The sequence below is a fragment of the Octopus sinensis genome, linkage group LG3 (assembly GCF_006345805.1).
Source record: "Octopus sinensis linkage group LG3, ASM634580v1, whole genome shotgun sequence".
NCBI lineage: Eukaryota > Metazoa > Mollusca > Cephalopoda > Octopoda > Octopodidae > Octopus > Octopus sinensis.
The window spans coordinates 134240330-134252829 of record NC_042999.1 but is presented as its reverse complement, the minus strand read 5'-3'; the positions used below and the strand labels follow the sequence as shown (position 1 = coordinate 134252829).

Genomic DNA, 12500 nt, shown 5'->3' with positions numbered 1-12500 from the left:
ATATAAAAATACAAAGAAAGTAAAAACAAAAGAAAGAATGAAACCACTTAAAGAAAGTGATAAAGAATTCAAATATCAATAAGACTGAGGGACGAATAAGGGTTGAATAAAGTTCGAAATTTAAGAAAGAATAAAGAAGGAAGTCAGAGTTGGTAAATAAGAGAGAAATGAAGATAAAAACTGAGAAGAACTGAAAGATTAACAAAGAGAAGTTAATTGGATAGCTGTGGCTAGGCGAGGGAGGATTAACCAGAATTACAATGTGAGAAAGATTAAGGTAGAAAGTGAGAGAGAAAGGGATGAAGAATGAAAAAAGATATTATGAAATAAATAGAGACAAAATAAAATGAGGCTTGAGTGGATTTTGAAAATGAACCAAAACCTCTCGGCCTCTTAAAATATCCGTAATTCAGAGAACGCAGTGACCAGCTATAAATTAATCATCCTACCCTCCTACCTTATGTAGATACTGTCGACTTTAGGACATAAAATATTCAAGTTAAATTATATAACTAGTTGAATATTACAGTATTTTCCCCGTTGTGTTATTTGTCTTCTGGTATTGTTTAATTTAATCTTAATTTTATTCTACTGTTTCCAAATAAGCATTTAATGTATTCCTGCTGAAACAATAAATAACCGCCCAGAACAAATACAATAGCAGCCACGAAAGTTATTTGTGAATATAGTACTGTTAATTATCGTCTTGTGTATAAAAAGATACTTCAAATATATCTGTGTTCTCCTTCATTTACATATCTTTCTTTCTTTCTTTTATCTTTTACTTGTTTCAGTCATTTGACTGCGGCCATGCTGGAGCACCGCCTTTAGTCGAGCAAATCGACCCCGGGACTTATTCTTTGTAAGCCCAGTACTTATTCTATCGGTCTCTTTTGCCGAACCGCTAAGTGACGGGGACGTAAACACACCAGCATCGGTTGTCAAGCAATGCTAGGGGGACAAACACACAAACACACACACATACACACACACATATATATATACATATATATAAGACAGGCTTCTTTCAGTTTCCGTCTACCAAATCCACTCACAAGGCATTGGTCGGCCCGGGGCTATAGCAGAAGACACTTGCCCAAGATGCCACGCAGTGGGACTGAACCCGGAGCCATGTGGTTGGTTAGCAAGCTACTTACCACACAGCCACTCCTGCGCCTAATGTATTTAAAGTAATAAGACATAGTGTTATTTGATTGACAGATAGAAAATAGCTGGTAAGAGGGGAAAACGAAGTGCTTGCAATGCCTGTCTACAGAAATTTCGCATAAAATATTAAAAGCACTAAGGTCGAAAGAATCGATTACCACCCCAACTTACCCGCTATCCAAAGACCATTTGTTATAAATCAATTTTATACGAGCCAACAAAGGGTCATTTATATGTGCACTAGTTCTCAGAGAAATAGGTGCTTAATCTTCAGATTACACTCAATTATTTTAAAGAAGAACGGACAAACTGGATAATTTAGCTCGTAAAGGACTCTAGGATTGTTTACGTTTCTGTAAGCCGTTCATGATAAGAACCGTGTTGATTATAGGTTAACTTGATCAGGATTAACGTGGGTCTAAAGAACTACGATAACGGCAACAAATTTAATTTTGAACCATGCAAAGAAAAAAATAAGAAACCTTTGCTGGAATATAAAGAAAGAAATTTTTTGAGGTGAAGTGTCAACCATTTTAAGATGAGAGCAAGCAAAACCTTAATATACTGATAAGTTTTCGTATCTTTTGTTCATATATTATTTATCCCAAGAAAGTAGGACAATACCCACAAACTATTTTTCTCCATCAGGTCGAGTGAAATGGGCCAAAGAAGATGGCAGAGTTAAAAGTCTATTATAGGTTGCCAGTAGAGCATTTCATCTTTCATTGCGAGGAAAACTTTAAATGGTCCGCTAGAGCAAGTAACAAATAGCGTAGCGTTATTATGGGACAAATAACGTTTCGTGAGTTTGCAATTCCCAATTTAATTCCTTCTGAAATAGAATATAAACCATTGTAACAGCTAAAAGTTTTATCTGGTCTCTAGTTCTACCTTTTATCTGAATGACGCTAAACCATCTCTCATAGTGTTCGTCTGCTTTCCCTAATATGTTTTTTTTTCTCCTCATCCTCGAATGTGAGTTCACAAATATAGTATCAGTCGTGTTTTGGGGTTGATTCTTCTATTCATTCACTTTGTCTGAATTATCTCCCTGTTCATGGAAGAAATTGCCTGTGGTTAGATTTGGAGAGGAATGGGCTCCAGTAGATGAAAAAATCCCCGATGCACTCCGTACGTTACGACAATGCTCCTACGGCTTCACCGAAAAGATGAGGGGCCCAACGCAAGGCATATACACACACACATATATATATATATATATATGTGTGTGTGTGTGTGGTGTGTGTGTGTGTGTGTGTGTGTGTGTGTGTGTGTGTGTGTGTAGGTGCAGCTTTGCTGAACATCGGGTCCCAAATTAGATCACTGCGTGGCATCTTGCTCAAATGTCATTCTCTATAGCATCACCTTGACCCATACCTTGTGTGTAAAACTGGGTAGTTCAAAAAATCTTCTAAATACAGTGTGTCAGGATGCCTCTGCTATTGAATTACATTAAAGAGTAACGTGTCAGTGGAATACTTAGCACTTCAAGAGCAGATTGTTCAATCGATCGAACAACTCAATCGTCATCATCGAACGATAAAGGCCCACCCTCCCACATTCGTATACATACACACGCATGTGTATGTATAGTAGTAGTAGTAGTACTATTGAATTTAATGCCATGTTTTGTGCCTTATATGAAATTCAATCAATCGCAATCGTTCGATACTGACTAGCCCTCATTTTTCCCCTCGCTGACATTAGAGTGTAGATGCTCAGGTTGGACATTTGTTGCAAAAGCTCATTATTGTGGGAGATATGTTGGAATGCCAAGTAGGAATGAAATGAGCCAAGCCAGCTCTGAGGCGTAAAGGCCATTTTAAAATTTAATTTCTTTTTTTTGCCTTTAATCAGTAAGCGTTACCGCCTATTAGCTTCTATCTAAAATTCGAAGGAAATGATTACTATTCCCTTCAAACTTTGCTTTTGTGACCTGGAAATGAATGTTTCTAAAATTGACCTACATTCCATTACATGTCGGACAGATTCAGCGCCGAGTTGAAATATTGCTATAGCAAAATATTCTGTTCAATACCACAGATTTGCTTGTCAGTTGCTTGACCTTAACCACTTAAACATGACCCTTAGTGGTTGACCATTTGAACATCTCTATCATGTGCAGGAGAATTGGGAAAGCATCACAGCCATGTGTTAAGAGGAATTCTTTGGGGTTTAAACAAATGTAAAAAAAAAAAAAAAAATTTGAAGGAAATATTGGCCGTTCTTTTTATACTTTCTAGGGGTAAGCAAATAAGAAATAACAATTGCTACCCAAGGACAAAAATCGTGTTACACAGTGTTATAGTAGTGGCAGAAAAGGCAGAGAGAAGATATACGAGACTAGATCGTGTCTGTGACTCACTTTATACCAATCAGATGATATTACACCTCTTTCCTAATTCATTAAAAAAACTTAATTAGAAGATTAATAACTATTTTGTGGAATTTATTTACGACACCTTTATCAGGCTTCTATGTAAATTTCTTTCGCGCTGTTAATATTTACAGCGCAAATATTAACTGTTAACATATATAAATGAAATACGTCGTAACGACAAGATGCTGCCTCTGATTTTAGATATAACACACATTGTGGGAACATCTGGTGGTGATAATTGCACAATCAAATATTCATGAAGTAAGTCTTTGTATTCAGGCTGGCAGTAAAGAAACAAACTCCAATTATCTAATCATATCTTAACAATAAATATAACCTGAACGAACAAGCAAATCAGAAGAAAATTAAAAGAAAGAAAACTGTAAAAGGGGGGAAAACTATATACACTGTCTGGAATCCGATCGTAGTTGACCATAAAGCACAGCAGTCAATTTAAAAGCTTGTAGATGGTCACTCGGTATACGAGTAACTATATCCAAATTCTCCACACACAGCTGACACATACGCCTACATATTCACGCGCACGTGGACTCACATTTGGCTGATTCGCACCCACAGCCATACTTACGCACACCCTAGCAAAAACACACACATGCGTATCAACGAGCTGATGCCATTAGCCCACCGACCCACCCATACGCCAGTTTACACACGTGCTCACACACACGTATAGCTGATACACGCGCACAGATATCCCACATCCACATTCATCTACTCGTACATCGGGTATACAGACACACACACCCTCGCCGGTCATGTTCCTGCTAGCCTGTTAATCCCTCAAAGTCCCTCCAAAGACTCGTCAGACACCAAGGCGCCACCAGTTTCTTGTTCAGCCACGCGATCCAAGAAATTCTCCTTTCTAATGCTTCTGGTGCTTCTGAAATGTCGATCCTAAGAACAGCACGTGAGCCGCCTCAATCAACAGCAGCGCAGACTGCGGCAGCCATCTTGATTTCCTGTAACTCCGCATTCGGTTATCTGCACCTGAATAAGCTAGGCTTCTGTAAGAAGCCGGCAAAACTGTAAGTCAGTGGAGCTGAATCAAGCTGTTTTAAATAACAACAACAATAATAAGGATAATGATAATAATAATGCCCAGTGAAGGCGCAGGAGTGGTAAGCAGCTTGCTTACCAGCCACATGGTTCTAGGTTCAGTCCCACTGCGTGGCACCTTGGGCAGGTATCTTCTACAATAGCCTCGGGCCGACCAAAGCCTTGTGAGTGGATTTGGTAGACGGATATTGAAAGATATCCGTCGTATGTGTGTGTGTGTGTGTGCGTATATATATATATATATATTAATAAATAAAATAAAACATATGCATATATATAAACATATATGTACGTACCTACCTCTACATGTACATCTACACGCATATATGAGTACAGGACACCAAAAAGACGTCGAACACAATGAGAAACGAAAACATAGACACAAACCAACGGAACTGGACATTTTTTTAAACAACAAAAATATAGAGTACAGGACAATTAACACAAAGAAAAATCCCCTTCTTCAGTCGCTATGGTTTCATCTACTCTACGTTTCGAAGGTGAAAGCGAGACGTATCTTCGACAAGAAACTTTCCTTCCTGCGAAAAGCAAATCAATTAAAATTCTGAGATCTTTTCGCAGAGGGGTAAAGAATGGTAACAAAAACAGGACAGTAACGACAGTACAAAATATATATATATATATATATATATATATATATATATATATATATTATATATATATAATATATATATATATAAAAAATATTGTATACCACGCAACACATACACACATATATATATATATATATATAAACATATACATACACACACACATATATATATAAACATATACATACATATATATATATATATATATATATATATATGCATATAGGCGCAGGAGGCAGGAGTGGCTGTGTGGTAAGTAGCTTGCATACGAACTACATGGTTTTGGGTTTAGTCTCACTGCGTGGCACCTTGGGCAAGTGTCTTCTACTATAGCCTCGGGCCGACCAAAGCCTTGTGAGTGGATTTGTTAGACGGAAACTGAAAGAATCCTGTCGTATATATATATATGTATGTGCGTGTATGTTTGTGTGTCTGTATTTGTCCCCCTACCATTGCTTGAAAACCGATGCTGGTGTGTTTATGTCCCCGCCACTTAGCGGTTCGGCAAAAGAGACCGATTCGTTTAGAATAAGTACTGTTGTTATTTTCTTGTTTGAGTTTGTTATTGCGTACCATGTCCTCGGTTTTTTGTCTTCGTTGCCGTACGCATTCGCTAGCTTTCTTACAATAAAAAATTTTCATGCTCTTAGCTCGAACTGTCTCAATTGTAACTGTCCGAAACAATAAGGACTTCTAGTAAATGTGACTGTTGAAAGCAGGCCACGAATGACCCGTCTTTTTTTTTTTTCAGTCCTTCTAATTGTTGTTTCCCCTGTCCGCCTTTGTATCGTCTATCTGTCCGGATGTTTTATTGTCCTCTATCGTGTTTTTTTTTCCCATTATATATATATATATATATATATATATATATATATATATACACACACATATATATATATACACCACACGCATATATATATATATTTGTATATATATATATATATATATATATATATATATATATATATATATATATATATATATATATATATATATATATATATATATATATATATGTAGATAGATAGATAGATAGACAGACAGATTAGAAAACAAATGAAAGTATACATTACCGAAGAGTTAGCAGGGTTCGAATTTTGTGATGTTTTGAAATTCTATAAAATAAACCTTCAGATATAAGGAGGTACTACTTGTGTGTAAATTAATTGCAAATGTATTTAATTAATTTTCCTTGATTTACGTAAGTACTATCCTCATAGGTTTATTCTATCGTAGACCCTACTTCGTGTAACTCTACATCCACCCACAGAATTTACTGAAAACTAGAGATACATAATGTTCTTAGACGGTTATGATGAAGAAAATTGTGTGATTTCACTAGCGATCATGCTAAGGTTTCTCTGATGGATCGAAACAGTTTTGTATAGGAATAGTTTGAACAATAGAGAGTATAACATATCCAAAGTGTAACACAGCATCTGATACGATTATCCATTGCTTGAGAAAGTTTGTATATAGTGCTAGATTTAGGACAAATGAGGCCCTGTGCCAGTTAAGTTATGTGGCTCTTTACTTGAACAGTTAGGCATTCATCGTAAAAAATTTTAATGGGCAGAAAGATGCCCTCCCCCATGGTCAACGCGGTCTTCAACTAAGCACAATAGTAAATCCGGCACTGTGTGTATGGCATAGTCATAGGTTAAACTAGGAATTTTATATCTAATGTAATATATGTGTGGATTGCATTTTGTCGTTCAGGAATTGACTCGAAGCTACACATGGGAAACAACGGCAACAACTTTGCTTCCTTTATTGAAACTAGAGATGAATTTGCATCTAGCTAAGGAAGATTATGACCCGGACAATTCCACTTGTGCAGGAGATAGACATGACTAAATATATGCAACATGTCAGCATGAATCTATTCATCTCTCTCTCTCTCTCTCTCTCTCTCTCTCTCTCTCTATGTATATATATATATATATATATATATATATTACATGTCTGTGTGTGTGACCGCGTGTGTACCGTTGGCGATTTTTTTTCCTCCGTCTTTCCTTCCTTGGATCTTTCTTTTTCCTATGTTTCTGACGAAGAGCTCCCTCTCGAAACGTCAAACCCTCCTTCTTTCTTTCCTTTCCCGAGCGTCCAATAACACTATACTTGTTCCACGTCCTCGCGTTGTTGTTTTCTCTTTGTGTTTCATGTTTGGATTAACTATATATATATATTATATATATATATATATAGCAGCAGAAATTCAACAAAACCTGTTACACGGAGTTTCACGTTCCCGTTCGGATCGATCGATCGATGCATCCTTCCACTCATACATTCATCCATCTATCAATCGATCGATCCATCCATCCATCCATCGAGTCATCCAGCCATTCACCCAGCCAACTAACCAGCTATCCCTCCATCCCTTCCTCTCCTCCCCCTCGCTCCATCCATCCATTTACGTTGGATGTAAACCTACATCCATGTCACGCAGTTAAAGGTTATAACGGCAACAGCTTAAGTTAAGAAGTTCTATAGACCTTACTTCAATGTGTACTCAACATTCCTTCTAATAGTGTGTGAAAACATTCATCATCATCATCTTCATCATCTTTCCCTTTCGTCTCCTCCTCATCATTCATCTTGACCTATTTTTATGTTATGTACTTTTTTTTCGTTCTTGGTTTCATCGTATCATCAACACCCGCCGCCAACACCATCGCCACCGCCACCAACACCATCGCCACCGCCACCAACACCATCGCCACCGCCACCAACACCATCGCCACCGCCACCGCCGTCGACGTCTCAACCGCTGTCACCACCACCATCATCATCATCGCCACCATCACCACAACCACCTCCACATCCACCACCACCACCATCCCCACCATCGTCGTCGTCGTTGTAGTCGCGAACATCTTCGTCAGCATCATCATCACCGTCAACATCATCATCATCGTCATCATTATATTTTCCTATTTTGCTTTAAACACACCTAATCTCTTTCAGAATCTCTTCCAGTGTCAACAGTGTGTCCGTTGTAACATCAGCGCCATATTGTGTACGCGTCAGAGTGTTTACGTGTGCGTCTGTGTATGACTGCATGAATGTATGTATGTATGTATGTATGCATATATGTATGTATGTATGCATGTATGTATGTATGTATGTATACATATATATGTATGTAGTTATGTATATATTTATGGATGTATATGTGTGTGTCTATGTATGTACGCGTGTACATTTATGCTTTATATTTGTTGTGTACTGGTAAAAATTTTGTGTATATGTATGTGTGTGTATATATATATATATATATATATATCTATATATATATATATATATATATATATATATTCATACATACATATAAAATATGTATTTATATCTGTGCATGGATATATATCAGTACACACATATATGTATATAAGTATGAGTGTGTGTGTAGTGTAAATATATGTGCGTGCACATGCATAAGTGTATATGTATGTGCCTGTGCATGCGCGTGTATGTGTGTGTGCTTGTGTGTGTGTGTGTGTGTGTGTTTGTATGTGTGTGTGTGTGTGTGTGTGTGTGTGTAAATGTGCGTGATAAAGATGTCAGAAGCCATAAAATAGCTATTTTGCCAAAGTTCCGTGATGATGTCTGGTGTAAACAGTGCGAAGAGAATCACCCAGCTGTCACAGGAACACACCAGTCAACAACAGTGACTTGTCTGTAATTAATCTTTAAATACATGTTAATTACTCTCCGAATTAATGAGATCAGTTGACAGTCATCAATTACAAATTAAATAATACATAACTGACATGAGATTTAGTTTCTGAATAACACCTACCTTTATTTTGAAGAAATAGTTTGGAGGAAAATTGAAATTTAATAATAATAAAAATGCCAACGTAGGATGGAAAATAAAACTGACTACACATACAAACACAAACATATATCTTGTTATTCTTTTCTTAGTTACACACAGTCTTTGAATTGTACTCCTGCTGGGGCACCGCTTTCAAAGGTGTTTTAGTTGAACAAAATCGACCTCAGTTTTTTTTTTTCCAGCTGGAATATGCTTTATGGGTAAACGTGCGTAGCCTTGTGGTTAGGGTGTTGCTTTTACGATTACGAGATCGTGGTTTCGTTTCTCAGACTGGTGGTGCGTTGTGTTCTTCAGCAAAACACTTCGTTTCGGGTTGCTCCAGTTCACTCAACTGTATATGAGTAACCTTGGTACGGACTGGGGTTCAGAGAAATGTTGGTCGGCCTGCCTTGTCAGCGCATTAGCACCATTAGAAGGCTACAGCAATAGGTGTATTCGCAATCGATAGTCTGGTCGATACAGTGATACGTTGCTATTTAATGGAACTCCTTGTCGGAAGGCTGGTTTGCTGGATGGACATAAGAGATGCAACATAAACAGAAACATTGCAGACACAGGAATAAACGGTCTACATACATACACACACACGTACGCACATATGCATGCACGCACACACGCACGCACACGCCCATACACACATACGCACACGCACATACACACAATATTTTTACCGTTCACGAAATTCAACTTAACACGTATGACCGTATCTTGGGCTAAAGTTGTTGAACAGTACTATTGTGTACAGAACAACGTAGTTGTAGCACAAAAGTCTTACTCACAATCTATGTCTGTACATATATATATATATATGTGTGTGTGTGTGTGTGTGTGTGTGTGTGTGTACATATTCTAAACTAAACTGTCCGACGAACGAGAACGTGAAACTCTGAGTAGCAGCTTGTTTGATACTTTTTTTGCTTTTTAATAAAGCATATTACTCTACCTCTGGTATTTGAGTACTATTTTTTCCACCTTGTTTCGCATTTATGTGCTTACTCCGTTATTATATATATATATATTTGTGTGTGTGTATATGTGTGTGTGTGTGTGTGTGCGTGCGGAGAGAGAGAGAGAGAGAGAGAGAGAAACAGAATGACAGAGGGGGAGAGAGAGAAACACATTTATACACACGCACACAAACAAACAGACATATATATGGAATAGCTCTGGTGAAGAATTGTGTAAAGTTAAATTAAAGAGATTTGTTTAAGTAAGGCTGAAACAATACAAGAGGCAAACAAAATTGAGTTTGACCTTATATCTCTTATATTTTGGGGGTTATGACACCCCTGTCAAAGCATGTGGACAAGTGAAAAATAGAAAAACATCGTTGCTAAGATGTGTGTAGAGTAGAAGATGACATGTTAAGACTGATGCTATTATAGTGACCAGGCTGTTTCATGTTGCTCGTTTCTGTCCCAATTAATTTATGGGTTATTATTGCTTATATTTTGAATTGCATACTTATGGGGGTACCAAAATCTTTTAAGTGTTTCAGGTCTACATGGCACTTAATCCGACCTTGCACTCCTCTCTCAAACCATATACAACAGTCTTCTGTACATATGTGTAACTCGGGACACATGTTAACGTATCTGCTTTGTTATGTGTATGTGCATGTATGTACGCATGTATGTATATCATTCTTCAGTTTTATTTCAAGATTTCTTGCCAATAAAGAAAGAGCCGGTTTCTAACCTAGCTTCAAGCCACCTTCATTAGAATTTCAACATCAATAACAGGGTATGTATGTATGTATGTATGTATGTATGTATGTATGTATGTATGTATGTATGTATGTATGTATGTATGTGTGCAGATTTATATGTATTTATTGTCATGCATATACTTGCATATCTAGATATGCTCATATATACTTCTGAAAAGTTTCACAGAATTTTACAGTTCTAGTGATGGATTGGATCTGTAGACTTCGAATTAGCTTTCTCCTTTCTGGTTTTGAGAAGCCTAAGTTCTAAAGACTGGTATTTAGACAACGTGTAACACATCCCAGTGCCCCAATAATTACAGGTATATACCTGAAATTGTAACCTGAGTAGAGATGTATGTATGTACGTATGTATGAATGTATGTATATATATCTATGTGTATACATATAAATATATATATTTATAACGAGAGAGAGGAGAGAGAGCGAGGGAGAGGCAAGAGAGAGATGAGAGAGAGGAGACACTACTACTGCTGCTGCTACTACTACTACTACTACTACTACCACCACCCATCACCACTGCTACCACCACAACTTGGTCGTTTTAACCAAAGCTGCTCTGATGCAAAGAAACGAGCCAAATCTCCGACTGAGAATAAATTTCTTTCCTCTCCCGAATAGCTCCCGTTAAGACACGCGGGCACTGCGCTCCCTTCTGTGATTAAGTCATTCAAAAGAACAGCGAAGATTGTTGTCCGTTCCTTCCATTTGCTTACGTGACATAGAGTGTCTTTAGTGTTCAATGTCTCTATCGCTCAGTAACCGCTGCTGTTTCCCTCCATCTTACTTCTCTCTCTCTGTCTTTCTCTCTCTGTCTTTCTCTCTCTGTCTGTCTATCTGTTTGTCTCTCTCTCTCTCTATCTATCTCTTTCTCTGCATTTGTTCCGTCATATGTTCCGATGATACTTCTATTTCTCTCCTAGAATTTCACTAATCCATATGTGTACTTTCATCCAGCTGTAACTTCCACCTTTGTATCTGTTCTCTCACCCTTCCTCCCTTACAGCTTCTGAACACTCAAGCATACGTATATGCACGCACATGAACACACATACACACTCACATACATACGCATACAAACTGACGCCACTTTCACAAACACAAGCGAATCTCGCATACACAGATTATATGTATAAATAAATGTGTGTCTGTATATATGGATGTATGTATGTATGTACATACATCTATACATTATATATAAATATATATTTATGTACATACAGATACATATACATATGCATACATACATACAGCATACATACATTCATACATACGTACATGTATATATGTATATATGCCACACATATATACACGCACGCATATGTACATCTATACATGTATGTATGTGCATATACAACAGACATGCATATACACACACATGTATGTGTACACACACACATACACATGCATACACACACACACACACACACACCACACACCACACACACACACACACACTATTGTGTATATCAGAACTAATCCTCCAGCATTCTCGAACATGTTCAGACCACACCACTTTACATATTAATAAACCACGTGTGCGTGATGTAGAGAAAGAAATTTAATCTCATTCAGCCCGTCTAAAGCAGTATTTATATTTTATATTACCAATTCGAAAGCTGATAGTTAAATTCTACACAAAGCACTGTTAAACTATTGTCCGACTACTGTAAACACTTTATATTCACAGGT

The 12500-nt window shown here is 37.4% G+C and overlaps 1 long non-coding RNA gene across 1 annotated transcript in view; it reads right to left on the bottom strand.

The window, feature by feature from the left end:
- The window catches only part of LOC118762814, a 19120-nt gene extending 7996 nt beyond the window's left edge, over positions 1-11124 (bottom strand). Inside the window, exon 1 of the long non-coding RNA XR_004998562.1 lies at positions 10957-11124. This is a non-coding gene — a long non-coding RNA (uncharacterized LOC118762814). The remainder of the gene's footprint in view (positions 1-10956) is intronic.
- Positions 11125-12500: the final 1376 nt, after the last annotated feature.